The following is a 15,358-nucleotide window of genomic DNA, read 5'->3' as shown; positions in this document are numbered from 1 at the left end:
CAAATCACATATCTGATGAAGTACTTGTATCCAGAATATAAAAAGAACCCTCACAAGTTCAGACAGACAATCCAATTTAATAAGAAATGGGCAAAAGATTTCAGCAACTACTTCACCAAAGAAGATAAACTTAATGGCCAACAAGCACATAAAGACATGCTCACTATTACTAGTCACTGGGAATTTGTAAGTTAAAAATACAATGAGATACCATTATACACCCAGTCAAATGGCTAACATTTTAAACGCAGACAATTAAAGCCAGTGGGAATGCAAAATGGCACAATGGCATGGCCACTTTGGAAAACAGTTTGACAGTTCCTTGTAAAGTTAAACACACACTAAACATATGGCCCAGCAATGCCACACCTAAGTATTTACACGAAGCAAATAAAAACAGGAGTCCACACAAAGACTTGTACGTGAATGTTCATGGCAGCTTTTTTGCAAAATGGCCAAAAACTGAATCAACTCAAATGATCAACTACTGAATGAATAAATTACATTATAACCATACTATGGAATACTACTCAGCAACAGAAAGTCAGGAACTGCTGATACATGCAACAACACAAAAATGAACATAAAAAGCAGTATGCTAAGTGAAAGAAGCCAGCCACAAAAATACCACATAAGCCTATCCTTGACAAATTTCAAAGAATTACGAGTGTTCACATCATATTCTTTCACCATAATGCAGTTAAGTTGTAAATCAGTTTTGAAGATACCTAGAAAATACATTTGTAAGTAAAAATGTACTTCTAAACAGCTCACAGGTGAATGAAATAATCATAATAGAAAATAGAATATATCACAACTAAATAATCATGAAAATACTATGTTTTGAAACATCCAAACAGCAGAATAAACCTAAAGAAAGGAGGAGAAAATGAAGAATGATTCCTGGTATATTCTTTAAGTGAAAAGGGCAAGAGGCTGAATAGTGTATGAAATATGTTTTTGTGCAAGAAAAGGGGAAAATACATGTACGCGCTTGCTCAAATTTGCAAAAGATACTTAGAAGAACAAACTAATAAAACTGATCATCTATGGGGGGAAAGGAAACAGAATACCTGGTCAGAGATAGGGGTGAAAGCAAGACTTTTCTGAATACACTTTGAAATAAATTTGACTTTAAAATCATATAAAGTTTTTGCTCGTTAAAAATTAATCAAAAAAGCGGGAGAAAAGCCCTAAAATGGAAACAAATGAACATAATTATATTATCAAGTTGGTGCCATAACCACAACTGACAAACTTCTGGTTAGACTAATAAAGAAAAAAGGAGGGCACAAACAAACAATAGTAGGATGCGGGAATGAAAAGACAGACACAGCTATAGATTTGGCAGACATTTGCTGGTAGTTTATAATCTTCCAGGCCCAGGCAGCTCTATGTGCAAGTTCTAGCAACATTCAAGGAACCAGTAACTCCAATCTTATACAAACTTTCAGAGAACAGAAAAAGGGAATACCTCAACTCACTTTATAAGACTAGCATAAGCATGATACTAAACTAGACCAAGACAGCACAGGAAAACTAATACCAAATCTTATGTATATAAGATGTAAAAATCCTAAGGAAAGTATTAGCAATCAAACCCAGCAGTAAGAAAGAACATGACCCTGTTGAGTTTATCCCAGCAATACAAACTTAGTTAATGCTACAAAGTTATATTAGAAAATCCCTTAAAATAGCCTACCACATTAACAAGCTCAAGGAGGGAAAACACAGGTTCTCCCTCACGCCTGTAATCCTAAGCACTTTGGGAGACTGAGGCAGGAGAATTGCTTGAGGACAGGAGTTTGAGACCAGCCTGGGTAACACAGTAAGAAGCCCTCTCTACAAAAACACAAACCAAAAACCTATCTCCATAAAGGAAGAAAAGGGGTTTGATAAAACTCAACATCCACTTATGACCGAAAAAAATGTACACTAGAAGTGCCCCTACACAAAACCTAAAGTAAACATAATACTTTATGGTGAAACATTGAAAGCAAGAGCCTTCTCAAGTAAAGATCTTGGGCCCCACCCCAGACCTACTGAATCAGAAACTCCAGGCATGACGCCAGGAATTTGTAGTTTTGCAAAAACCCCTCAGGTGATTATGATGTGGCTTGCTGCTCTGAGTGGGAGCCACAGAGCAACACTGTTGGCATCACCTGGGAGCTTGATGGAACTGAGAAGAAAAACGCTCTCCGGGCCCATCCCGGAACCACTGAGTCAGAATGTGTGTTTCAACTCGAAGTCCAGGTGATTCATAAGGCAATGAAGTTGGAGAAGCGCTCCTGGTAGTGCTGCATGCTGGGACCACTTTTTAAAAATGCAGATGTCAGAGTCTCAGCCCAGATCAATTAAGTTCGAATATCTGTGGGAGATGCCCAGGGCAGCAAGTATGTAAAACTCCCCAAGTGATTCTAATGAGCAGCAGGAAAGGTAATCCCCTGGTCCATGGTATTCCCTCTATGAGGAAACTTCTGTTTAGGGACTCTGCACCCGCTCTGAAAAGCCAGAGAAGAGGCATTCCTCGAGTTCTCTGAAGTTCCCCTCAAGAAAGAAGATTGCATTTCATACATATGCCAATGGTGCCTTTTTAATATGGCTTACAAAACTAAAAACTGAAACTGAGAAAAAACCCTGTAGTCATGAGAGCTGCAGGAAGTTGCAGTGGAGGCTGCAAACCCAGAAGTCAGACTTGCCTGGGTTCAAATCCTGATATTGCTGCTTCCTAAACGCTTCAGCTTAGACCTAACCTCTCTGAAACTCAGTGGGGATCTTAACAGTTTTTACCTCAAAGCGATGCTGTGAGGGTTCATATGAGACCTGATGTAAAAGCACTGGGCTAAGGACTTGGCAAAGATTACACCTAATATTAATGTAAGTTATGACTGAGGCGGCTATTTAAGCATTGACAGTGAATCTGATGAAATCCTCAGCAAATCAAGACCAAATGTATCTCTCCACAGCTGTAGCTCCTGAACACTTGAACTGTGGCTAATCCAAACTGAGATGGGCTATAATGTAAAATATACACCTGATTGACAATTTAGTACCAAAAAAGGAAAAACATGTCATTATTATGTCGATGACACATTGAAATATTTCGCATATGCTGTGTTAAATATATTAAAACTGATTTCACCTGTTTCTTTACTTGTTCAATGTGGCTACTAGAAAATTTTAAATTACACATTCTCTATTGGCTAGTGGTATCTTAAAGGACTGGGAAGCCAGGATATGAGCTGGTACTATTAGACTATTTCTGAACTTTAATTTACTGCAAAATCACCTGGGGGCCTCATTAAAATTCACATTCAGCTTAAGGAGTCGAGTAGGTCGCGGGTCTCAGTGGGTGAGGATGGGGCTTGAAATTCTGCCCGTCTCACCACCTCCCGGGGAGCAAGGGCAATCCCCATCAATAAGAAAAACCTGTTTCATGCCATAGGCGCAATGGGAATCTCTGGGGAGATTATTGATATAGTGAAGGAAGGACATGTCCAGCAGAGTTAGACTCAGCTTCAACTTTGAAAAAATCAGTTCTCTCTCCAAGTAAGGGATTCAAAGAGGTGGGGGCCAGCACCAACGGTCAGTCCTCCCTTTGTGAGGGCAGTAGGGACCTGTGCTTTCTCTCTCAGATCCAGAACCACTGACATGGGCAAGGAACACCTCAGAACCAGGAAACTCAAAATGGAATACTGGCTGGGGTTTCTCATATCCTCCTAGTCACATAACCCGTGTTAACCGCAGCACCCTCCTGGGGTCTCACTGAAACCAAGTGCAAACTTTCCTTCTTACTGTTATCCACAAATAGCACTGACACGCAGGTATATTTCATGTCATGGCCAAGTGTCACTGCTGTGCAGGCAGGTACATTTCTTATTTCAGTAAAACAGCTTGGGCCAATTCCAGGCCTGCTGGATTCCAGCACAGTAACTATTCTCCTAAATCCCCACCTAAGTCATCTCAGGGCCATAAAGCAATTTAAAAGTCATATAAGGGAATTTAAAGCACCACCACCTGATGCTAAGAATCTACCTTATAACCCACCTCTGCCTCTACATCTCCCAATAAGGGAAAAGGGCAACTGATGTAGCAATCCATTACATTCCAAGCAAAAGGCTCTGGGAAATAAACAATGCTTCCTTCTCACAAAAAAGTTCAAGGACATGCTATCAAAATATAACAATTATCACATGCTAAATAAAGGGCATCGCTGTGTGCTGTCAGGGTTTGGAGGCAAGGGGATAAGAGCTGAATGAGTTACAAACAACTTTTATTTTTACTTTCAATTATTCCCCCTTCAACTTCCCACCCCAAACATACTAGCAAGCAAAGCAAAAACTAATCTGTACTCAAACTGCTCATGCCAAGAGTTCAAAAATCAAGAGCTGAGAAGAAAAGGGTGGCAAGACAATGACTGATTCAAAGAACTTTCTCATTTGCTATTTGACCACGGCAAGAAAGGTTAAGCATGAGCTCCATTTCATCTGGCAGACAGGGAGCATGATCTCTAGACATGCAACAGAATTGGTTACAATGATCATGTGTGAACAATTCTAAGCTGGCCTGCTTTGTCTAGTTCAAGTTAAATAATGTTTACTAAATGTCTACTGTGTGTATAGAACCATCTTAGGTTTCAGACAATCAGAAAAAATATCTCCAACCTCGCCCTTTTTATTACAAGCATAGAAAATGAAAAACGTACTGAAATATGTAGGAGTTACCTATTAAGACAAACAGTCAAGCAACAGCAATACTAAACTAATACAAGTACATGAAATTCATTGCAAAGTGCAACTTATAGAGACATTTTAAGATACTGAGAAACAACTTTAACGAGAAAAGGCCGCTCAGGCGCCCGCCCTGTTCCAGCAAGGAGGATGGTACAGACCTGGGGAGCTATCAACGATCTCTTCCCCAGAGCCTGGATCACTTTTTATTCTAACCCCAGAAGCACAAGCATCCAGTCTAGTATGGACTCAGGAGCTGCAGTCAGGTCTCCATTGGAAAAGAGAAAGTCTTCCATTCTGAGACACTTGGGAGAGAGGCAGGCAACATTCCCTGAGGCTGAGCTTGCCTTGCTGTCACCCTGTGATTGTTGGTTATACACTACTACCATTTTAGGAATACATAAAACGAAAACTTGTTATGGTATACCAGTGACATCAGGCCCCTATGAAAGAGGCAATAGAAATACCTGCATATTTTAATGATGACAGAAGAGGGAGATTGAGGCAGAGAGGCCACACCTACAGCCACAGGGAAGATAGTCCAAGATCAGGAAGGACAACTGCTCTCTTATACCAGTTCTCCAAATAGCAACTGCTTATACAACACATTCATGCAATAATAATAATGCTGCACACTTTACAAAGGGCTCTGAGGCACATTTGATTCTCTGAAGAACTCTGGAAACTTGGCAGGGCAGGTTTTATTAGCTCTACCTTACAGATGGAAGAGCCACTAGCAGCAAGGTTAAATGACTTGTCCAGTGACACAGAGTTAAGGAAGAGAACTGGGACCTGAACTCAAGCTTCTGGAATCCAAATGCAGGAAGCTTTCTACCACCTCACACAAACAAAAGGCTCATTTACCATAGTTCCTCTGGTAGAAATAGAAAGCACTAGTAGTACACGATGCCAATTATCTAAAGAGATGCCTCCACATTCTTAAAAAGAAAAAGATGAGACTGTCATGGTACTCACAGTGGAAAAATACACTGCAAAGATTTCCAATGAAAAACCTTCCCCCAACTACAGGATGACAACTGGACCTAACTCAGTAACTCCTACTGGGTCTCCTAATACATTCTCACTTTCAAGGCAGATGAACTAGAAGAAGGCCTCTCTTGCTCTATTATTGTTTGTAGCAACAAAATGTGGCCTCAAGAAATTTCTAAGTCCAAATGGTAAAGGGAATATAGCACTGCAAGAACTGAGGACACTGCTGCCAGAGTCGCCTGGAACCAAAAGCTCGTGCCAACAAGGAAATGCAGAGAAATGTCAAGAAAAGCAAGCTACTGGATTCCAAAAGTTTATTAAGACATAGCTAGGATAATGTTTTTTCTTAAAAACAAAAGAGTTCCATATCGTTCAAGTCAATAACAGCTTTTCTTTAGTGTCTACTACATGCAAGACACTTTTCTAAGCACTTAACATCGATTATTCACTCAGTCCCTCCAGCAACCCTTTGAGAAAGGTACTATTATTATTTTCATTTGACAGATAAGGAAACTAAAGCACAGAGGTAAGTACCTTGCCTAAAGTCACACAGATAATATTAGGTCCAGGATTCAAATTGGGGCAGGCTGCCCAATCCAGAGTCAAAATCTTGTAGGCAAATGATGGTCCCTATCCCCGCCATCTGCCAAAAAGGAAATAAAGAACTAGAAAACTAGAAAATAACGAAAGCAGAACTTCAAAGAGGTCAAAAACAGGAAAGGAAAATTACTAAAGAATAATGAAAACAATCTATTATTCTGTTACAAAATCGAATGAACTTTAGAAATGAGAAACTCCAGCCTTGGAAATCCTCTGGTTACCCCTTTAAAATGTCACCTATTAATCGCTGAAGAGTCTCCACTTTTCTCTTTATTTTGGAGCCCTCAATAAGAGCAAGAACCATGTGTTTTCAGTGGTTTCTAAGTAACTACATTTTGTTAATCTGCCTCTCATTTTGGAACAAAAAATATTAAAGTATTTTTTGTAACTTTAATTATTTTTCAGACCTGTAAAAGTTTAAAATTTTGCTTTGAAGCCATTGAACATACAGAATATGAGAGAACTTAGAAGGTATTAAACAGATGAACTTTTACAGTCAACTCTCATTAATGCCATTTTATTAGTGAGCACTCTTGTTCCTAAGAATGAGTGCTTCTTTTCTCTTGAGCTATTTCAAAATGAACTAGTTTCTTTACAAACCACACAACACAAGGACTGATGATCATTTCAGATAAGAGGTTCACAGTACAAACCATTGCACAGGAAGAGAAACCCTTGTGCAAGGTAGCCTGAGAGTCCAGCAGACACTGGCATGAAATCAACAACCAATACTGACCTCATCAGAGCTTTCTGTAGTACAGTGAGCTATCTAACTATGAAAACAGCGAAAGATTTGAAAAATACCTCTCTAGGTATTTGAAATCACTTACTGTTTGCATGTAAGGGGGGGAAATGTGAGTAAAAATGAGGCTGGGATGAGCTTACCATCTAAAGACACTCATTGGAGAAATGATGACGCCAAAACATCTCTTTGATTCAGAGATTTACTTTTGGATTTATTTCCTTTAATGGAGCAGCAGCTGGCAATCTAAAACTAGAAATTCAAAGTAATGCCCAAGTCATTCTCAATCATGCCAGCCTGTTTTACTTTCACTGTAAGGTTTCAGAGCTCTATTTTTTCTCATAGCGCTCATCTCTGCCAGAAAATATATCATTGTTTATTTTTTTATTGTGTGCCTCCCCACATATAAACTCTATAAGGCAGGGACCTCAGCAGTGGGGCTCTTTGCTGTCTTCCCAGTGCCCACCGTTGGCATTCTTGTGTTTGATGAATGAATGAAACCACCGACAACTTAATAAATGTAGTTAGAACTTTAAGTTAAAGAGACCAATCATTTACTAACTACACTAGAATCTACAAGTCCCCGTGAATGGTATCCACCCTCAAGCACCCTGGGAGGCTACTATACACTGGTGCTGCAGGCAGCACCACTGGTTCAAATCTCCCCCATGGTGTGGAATCTCTTTAAAGTAGATTTGATTTTGTGAAGCAGCCAAAAGCCATTCAGAATCAAACCTGGTGAATACATGATCGTGCCCAATATATATGTTGGATGAAGGCAAACATGTTTGCAAAGTAACAGGCCTGATTGTCTTATTCGGTTGGTAAACCGATTTTGAAGGAAATTCAAAATGGTTTGCAGTCTAGCAAAATTGCTGGCTCAGTCTCAAGACTCTAAGGTGGTTATTTCACAAGGAATAATACTGAGCTGTGGTAAAAAGAATCCAGACTAGACAGACACCAAGATACCCCCAGAGAGCTGGCTTGTGATACTAGCTTTGCCATTAAGTTGCCCTGAAGCCCGGGACATATTAGTTACCCTCTCTGGGCCTCAGTTCCCCCATCCAGGAAACAAATGAACAATGTAAACTTCAGGGTGCCAGTCAATTCTAAAATGCTATAATTTTTATTCTTGTGAAGATGTGGTGTATCTGTTTCAAAACCAGTCGCAACCCACTTCGCCTCAAACGATGCGTGCGTCTATAAAGCTCCAATAAAATTTTTGCAGCAGATTCACTTCTTACTTGCTTAGGCAAATACTAAAATTAGTTTTCACTTCCTGAGCGCAGCAACAGACAGTTAAGGGAGGCAACCCGGCCACGGGCGCTTGCTCGTGCCTGTACATACTTCCGACTGCGTTATCAGGGAACTAACCGCTCCCTCTAAGATCTTCCCTCAACTGCTGCAAAAGCAGATAAACCTCTCGTGTATGACACAGAAACACTGGCCGAGAGCGGCCATCGAGGCTTCGCGGCCAGTGCCGGGCTGCGGCCGCTCCGCAGGGCCCACCGGGGATGCGGCGGACGCCCGCTCCGTGCGGAGGGCCAAGGCGAGGACCAGCCGCGGAGCGTCGCCGGGGAGGCAGGGCGGACGCCCGGCCCACTCACCGCCCCGGGACGGGGAAGCAAAGTCCAGGCAGTGGCTGAGACGTCCGCCCCCAGCTCCACGGCCAGCCAACCCCTACCCCCGTCCCGACCTTCGCCCGCCGCCGGCCGGCCACCTTGGGCGGGGAGAACGGGAGGAAGCCGGAGGTACCTGCCTGCTGCTCCCTGGCCTCAGCCCTGCCCCGCGGGGACAGCGACGGCGCTTGGGCGAAACCCCCACCCAACCCTGACGGTGCGGCAAGGCCCCGCGCGACCCGCTGGCCCAAGGAGTCCCAACTTCCTCCTCCCGATCCCCTCACCACGGATCCCCGCTGTGCCCGGCTCCGAGCCAGGCCAGCCGTGAGCGCGCACCCACCTCGGGCTCCGGGCGCCACCGCCGTTGCCAGGCTGCTCGGCTCCCGGGCCCTGCTCCGCCCCCTCTGGGGTCCGCCCCCCACGGCCTGCCCGCCCCCGGCCACCGCCCGCTGCCCTCCTCCCCGTGCCGGTTGGCGGGACTGCATCACGTGACGGGGCAGGGGGCAGGAAGAGTGCGCCGGGTCGACCCGGGGAGCAGCTCCGAAGGGCGGGGCTCTTCGCCCGAGAGGCTGCTGGGAAGCCCATTTTGAAGGGTCCGACGCATGGAGGCAGCTGGGAATTGTAGTTCGCAATATGGTGCTGGGGCTGGGCGGGGCCAAGATGCCAGGGGCCATCTCTGTAAGGGAAGTTGGACTGGGCGCCGGGCGGAGGCGGCTGGGAAGCGTAGTCCCGGGACCCTTGTCTGGGTCTCCCCGTTTTTCTTCAGTAAAGGGGAAATCCAGAGGGAAAACTTCTCTACATAAGACTTTAGGGGATGCCACTAAATTGAGCTATTATTGGGTACACAGGGTTGGCTGCGTAAAGTTGAGATAGTATCAGGGAACTGACTCCGGAGCAGGATCTGCAATTCACAAACTCAACTAACAGCTGGGGTGTCCCTCAGCTGTGCCAGCACCTTTCCAAGAACGCAACTGAGACTTAGTGAACGGAAACATTTCAGTCCAAAATTCCTTCTACTTGTTGAGGTTTGGGTCAGACAACTATTGATACAGTAAAAAGAAAAGGACAGGAAAAAGAGAAGGAAGGCAAACTTCAAGAAGAGAATTCATTGTGTAATCAAATAAAACAAATAATCTGGGCCGGGCGCGGTGGCTTACGCCTGTAATCCCAGCACTTTGGGAGGCCGAGGCAGGCGGATCACCTGAGGTCAGGAGTTCGAGACCAGCCTGGATAACATGGTGAAACCTCGTCTCTACTAAAAATACAAAGATTATCCAGGCGTGGTGGCAGGTGTCTGTAATCCCAGCTGCTCGGGAAGCTGAGGCAAGAGAATCGCTTGAACCCTGGAGGGAGAGGTTGCAGTGAGCTGAGATGGCACCACTGCACTCCAGCCTGTGTGACAAAGCGAGACTCCGTCTCAAAAAAATTACAAAAGAAAAAAGAAAAAAGAAAAAAAAAAGACAACCTGGCACATAGAAAAATGAGCATAATATTCTTTGTACTGCATAATACTTATACATGAGCAGTTCGAGTAAATAGGATGACTTTATCATGACCTGTTTTTTTCTCTTGCATGTGTTAGTTCTCCAGCATCTAAAAACAGCATTTTACCTGATACCAGTGTATATGTGTACGTATGTTTCTACATAGTCACACACATATACACATATATTCATATATCATTATTTATATATACATATATATGCTTTATTGAAGAGTCTAGACTTCTTAGATGAGTAACAAAGCCATCCAGAATCCAACCCAACCCACTCTTTAGCCACTTCTCCCAGTGTGCCTCTTTTTGCTCTTCAGCCCAAGCTCTGGCCTAGTCCCAGGGAACTTGATGCACCGGGTTTTTTCTTTCCTCCAGCCCTTTCCACTTGGTCCTCTCTCCTGGATTTGCCAAACTCCTGGAAAGACAGCAGAATAGCAGCTGCTCCTGGGCCCCCGCACAATGAGAAGTCTCCCCCACCCAGCCCTTCTTGTTGTACTGATGTCATCATTTGCTTACACGTCTGCTCTGCCAACTCCCCTCCCCAGACTATGAACTCCTTTGAATCTTATTCACTTTTGTGCTGGATTTCAAAGCACGCTCAGTAAATTTGCATGCTAGAGAGGCTCCCTGGTGGGCTGCTGAATAACTCTGGATTCCTGGTATCTGTGAATCTTAGGGCAGAGGGATAGAGGAAAATGGGGATGGGTGGAGGGAGGGCAGCAGCTGCCTGGGATACCTTGCATATAATAGGCCTGGTTAAGTGTCCCAAGATGAGGCCAAAGGTTTTTGCTGGAGCTGGGAGGAGCTGGGGGTTGGGAGGTGGGGAAGGTGCAGAGCAGGGATGGTCTCATCCTAAGGAGGTAATTCCTGAAGAAGATTTTTCCAGGGTCCAGCCCCAGCCCAGCCCCACTTCTAGAAAGATGCAATTCAACCAGAAAGGGCCAGTAGAGAAGATTAGCCTTTGGCCTGTGAAATGGAGAGAGTAACCCCTGCCATGCCTGTCTCACGGTGTAAGTGCAGAGATCGAAAGAGGCAACAGATGAGGAAGCACTTTGAAAACTGTAAAAGCTGTACACTATGGGCTGGGCGTGGTGGCTCAGGCCTGTAATCCCAGCACTTTGGGAGGCCGAGGCGGGCGGATCACTTGAGGTCAGGAGTTCGAAACCAGCCTGGCCAACATGGTGAAACTCCATCTCTACTAAAAATACAAAAAAGTTAGCCAGGCGTGGTGGTGGGCGCCTGTAATCCCAGCTACTCGGGAGGCTGAGGCAGGAGAATTACTTGAACCCGGGTGGTGAAGGTTGCAGTGAGCTGAGATTGCGCCACTACACTCCAGCCTGGGTGACAGAGCAAGATTCCATCTCAAACAAACAAACAAACAAACAATCAAACAAGGTTGCACACTATGGAGGGGTTACCACCGCCTTGCCCTTGGTGAGATCGCTGTATTCTTGACTGAGCCTGCCCTCTTCCAGGCTGGGGCTGCACTCACATTTCTGTGTGTGTGTGTGTGTGTGTGTGTGGAGGAATCTTCAGGCTTCCCTGCATTTTGCACACATACACACACCCCCCCACATGCAGGAGGACTGTGAGAAGATGGCTGGCCTCCCTCTCCAGGGCTCCAGGACAATAGAGAGGAGGGGGCAGTAGATGTGACCTGAGGCTGCTTCTTCCACAACCCTTCTGAGTAGCACATCCTACACCTATTTCCGCCCCTCTCCCCCAAAGTCCTCCTGCTTTTGCTAAGGCACAGGCTGGAGGGCTGGAGGCACCTCCTACCCTCAGAGGCTTCATCCTGTTCTCTGCAGTTGGGGGAGGTAGGCTAGGCAGCACCATGAGGAGCCTGCATTCTGGATGTGGCTGGCTTCATCCCTTACCTCCACCTCCGGCCTCTCACCTCCTAGATAAGAAGCAGGCCCGAGTGAGAAAATGGCCTGTTTCCTGCTACTTCTCCCTTGGCCTCTATGCTCTGATCTCCCCAGTCCCCACTCCTGCCTCAACTTAATCCTACCAGGTTCAATGTATTGGGCCTGAGGCAGGGGAAGGTGGAGGAAAGGGAGGGGCATTCTTACTGAGGAAAGAGAAGGCTGAAGAAAAAGAAAATTAGGAATGAAAAATTTTAAATGCAGCTGTGGGTTACCATGCTCTAGCAGAAAGCACTTGGAACTAGGAAACCTGATTCAGGTCCCAGAAATTCTATAGGCAAGCTGTTGGCCTTGGGAAAGTCACTTCACCTCTCTGATCATTAACTGCTTCCTCTGAAAAAAAGGGGTTGAATGCCACCTCCCAGGGTCGTTGTGTCCCCTTGAGGATAGATGTAAATGTGATATATACGGTGTCAAGGCAGCAGAATTCCCAAGTTGCCACGATGATCACTGGGGAGAGAGATGGGAGAGGATAGGGTGGTAAGCCCCTGCGCACTGATACAAAGGTCCCAGGGTTTAAATCCTAGCTCTTCCATTTGTTAGGTGTGTGACTTTGGGCAAGTATGTCTCTCCAAACCTCTACTTCCTCATCTGTGAAATGGGTTTTATTCATTAACTCCTTCATAAGCTTGTTGTGAAGCACATGAATGCCAGGTCTAACTTCTTATTCTAGGAGAACTGCAAAGCAGCTCTGCCTACCTCCTCCTCCCCAACCCCAGTCTGTATTTAAAAAGCAGCCTCAGCAGGATAGTGCAGCCCCTTTGGAAAATGGTTTGGCAGTGAATTATAAAGGTAAATGTACATATGGCCGAGCAATACTATTCCTAGGTATTTATCCAAGATATATGGAAACATACGTTCACAAAAAGACTTGTATTCAAATATTCACAGCAGCCTTTCAAAAATAATAGTAAAAAGCTCGGCGCGGTGGTTCACGCCTGTAATCCCAGCACTTTCGGAGGCCGAGGTGGGTGGATCACAAGGTCAAGAGATCAAGACCATCCTGGCCAACATGGTGAAACCCCGTCTCTACTAAAAATACAAAAAATAGCCGGGCTTGGTGGCGTCCACCTGTAATCCCAGCTACTCAGGAAGCTGAGGCAGGAGAATCGCTTGAACCCGGGAGGCGGAGGTTGCAGTGAGCCGAGATCGTGCCACTGCACTCCAGCCTGGCGACAGAGTGAGACTCCTCTCAAAATAATAATAATAATAATAATAATAATAATAATAATAATAAATAGTAAAAAAATGTAAGCATCTCAAATCCCCACTGACTAAACCCATAGCTAAGCCAATGGTGATATATGCACCCAATGGAATATTACTTAGCAATAAAAAGGAAGAACTATTGATATATGCTACAACTTGAATGAATCTCAAAAATATCATGCTAAATGAAATAAACTGTACACAAAATATTATATACTGCATGATTCCATTTATATTACATTTTGGAAAAGGCAAAACAATAATGATAGAAAGCAGATTTATGGTTGACTGGGGCCAGAGGTCAGCCTAGAGGTGGGTGGGGGATTGACTCCAAAGAGGCAAGAGGAAAGTTTTGGGGGTGATTGATAGAAATGTTCTATGTCTTGATTGTTGACACGATCATGAAACCGTATACAATTGCCCCAAATCATTGTACTATAAACATGAGATGGGCGAATTTCACTGCAAATAAGTTATACTTCGGTAAAGCTGAGTTTGGTTTTTTTGTTTGTTTTGAGACAGAGTTTTACTCTGCCGTCCAGGTTGGAGTACAGTGGCACAATCTTGGCTCACTGCAACCTTTGCCTTCCAGGTTCAAGTGAGTCTCCTGCCTCAGCTTCCCGAGTAGCTGGGATTACAGGCGTGGTGGTGCACGCTAATTTTTGTATTTTTAGTAGAGACGGGGTTTCACCATGTTGGCCAGGCTGGTCTTGAACTCCTGACCTCAGGTGATCCACCTGCCACAGCCTCCCAAAGTGCTGGGATTACAGGCGTGAGCCATTGTGCCCGGCCCAATAAAGCTGAGATTTAATCCCAGCACTTTGGGAGGCCGAGGCGGGCAGATCACGAGGTCAGGAGTTCAAGACCAGCCTGACCAACGTGGTGAAATCCCGTCTCTACTAAAAATACAAAAATTAGCCAGGTGTGGTGACACGCGCCTGTAGTCCCAGCTACTCAGGAGACTGAGTCAGGAGAATCGCTTGAACCCGGAAGGCAGAGGTTGCAGTGAGCCAAGATCACTCCACTGCACTCCAGCCTGGGCGACAAAGCAAGACTCTGTCTCAAAAAAAAAAAAAAAAAAAAGCTGAGATTTAAGCATGGGAAGAAGACAAGAAGACATAGCCTCAGTTAAGATTCCTAAGGCTGCCCAGAACTGTCTATCTCTTTTTGGTTGGTTGGTGGGTTGGTTGTTTTCTAAGAGGACTGGGGCCTTGAAGGGGAGAGAGTGGTGATGCTTGCCCTGAAAATAACAAGGACGTGCTACCCAGTCTGTTCACCATCACAATCAAGATATAGAACATTTCTATCATTCCAGAAGCAGGAGAAGACAGAGCCCAGCCTCATGGGGGCAGGACAGAGAGAGCTTACCTGGATGCAGGAGGCCTGGGATCTACGTCCCAGACAGAGACAACATTACCCTTGTGGGCCCCAGGGATCAGAAGCTTCCCCCAGCTTCTCTCTGGGAGCTGCCAGTGATCTGCAGGCACATGTGCAGTGGGGCTCCAGGAGACAGTGAGAGCCAACCTGTACGCTCTGCTCCTGGGCAGACGAGACCACTATTGCTTCTCACTGGTATTTTGCTTCCACTTTCTCACAGAACTCAATGTTAAGTTGGAGCCTCCTTGAGGAGGCCCCGCTGGTCAGCAGGTTCTATTTTGCCAGGTGCTAGATGGAAGTTTGAGACAAGTAATGGGACATGAAAACACATAGAGAGAAACCCAGGTTCTTTGTCTCAGGGCTTCTTGGACACAGGGGCCAGCACAAAGGGCTTATGGTCATGACATCACAATGTTTCCAAGTGCCAGTCCTGTTTGCTTCCTTCATCGCTAGGCACATATAGGGTATTCACCGAGGACTTTGAGGTCTAGTCCACAGGCAACACCATGACAAAATTGCCCCAGGCCCCAGTCAGATCACAAATAAAACTAAACCCAACTCACAAGATCCTCTCCTTCTACCCCCAATTACAAAGACTTAAATAAGATAAAAATAAAAATAAAAGAAACCTCAGTTGTTACACTAAATAACTTTTAAGAAAGTAGGCCCTA

The 15,358-nt window shown here is 44.9% G+C and overlaps 1 protein-coding gene across 5 annotated transcripts in view; it reads right to left on the bottom strand.

The window, feature by feature from the left end:
- The window catches only part of MTM1 (myotubularin 1), a 109,623-nt gene extending 94,925 nt beyond the window's left edge, over window positions 1-14,698 (bottom strand). The window contains exon 1 of one of the 5 annotated variants that reach the window (XM_054472146.2): window positions 14,679-14,698. The gene's annotated coding sequence lies outside the window, so the exon portion shown is untranslated. Of the gene's footprint in view, window positions 1-6,254; window positions 6,275-7,205; window positions 7,315-9,021; window positions 9,098-14,678 lie in introns of those variants that run through there. The other 4 variants (XM_054472143.2, XM_054472145.2, XM_063660686.1 and 1 more) reach the window with 4 other exon arrangements.
- Between the last annotated feature and the right edge of the window lie 660 nt (window positions 14,699-15,358).

This window comes from Pongo pygmaeus, chromosome X (genome assembly GCF_028885625.2).
Source record: "Pongo pygmaeus isolate AG05252 chromosome X, NHGRI_mPonPyg2-v2.0_pri, whole genome shotgun sequence".
Lineage (NCBI taxonomy): Eukaryota > Metazoa > Chordata > Mammalia > Primates > Hominidae > Pongo > Pongo pygmaeus.
This window is presented reverse-complemented; position numbering and strand designations above follow the sequence as displayed.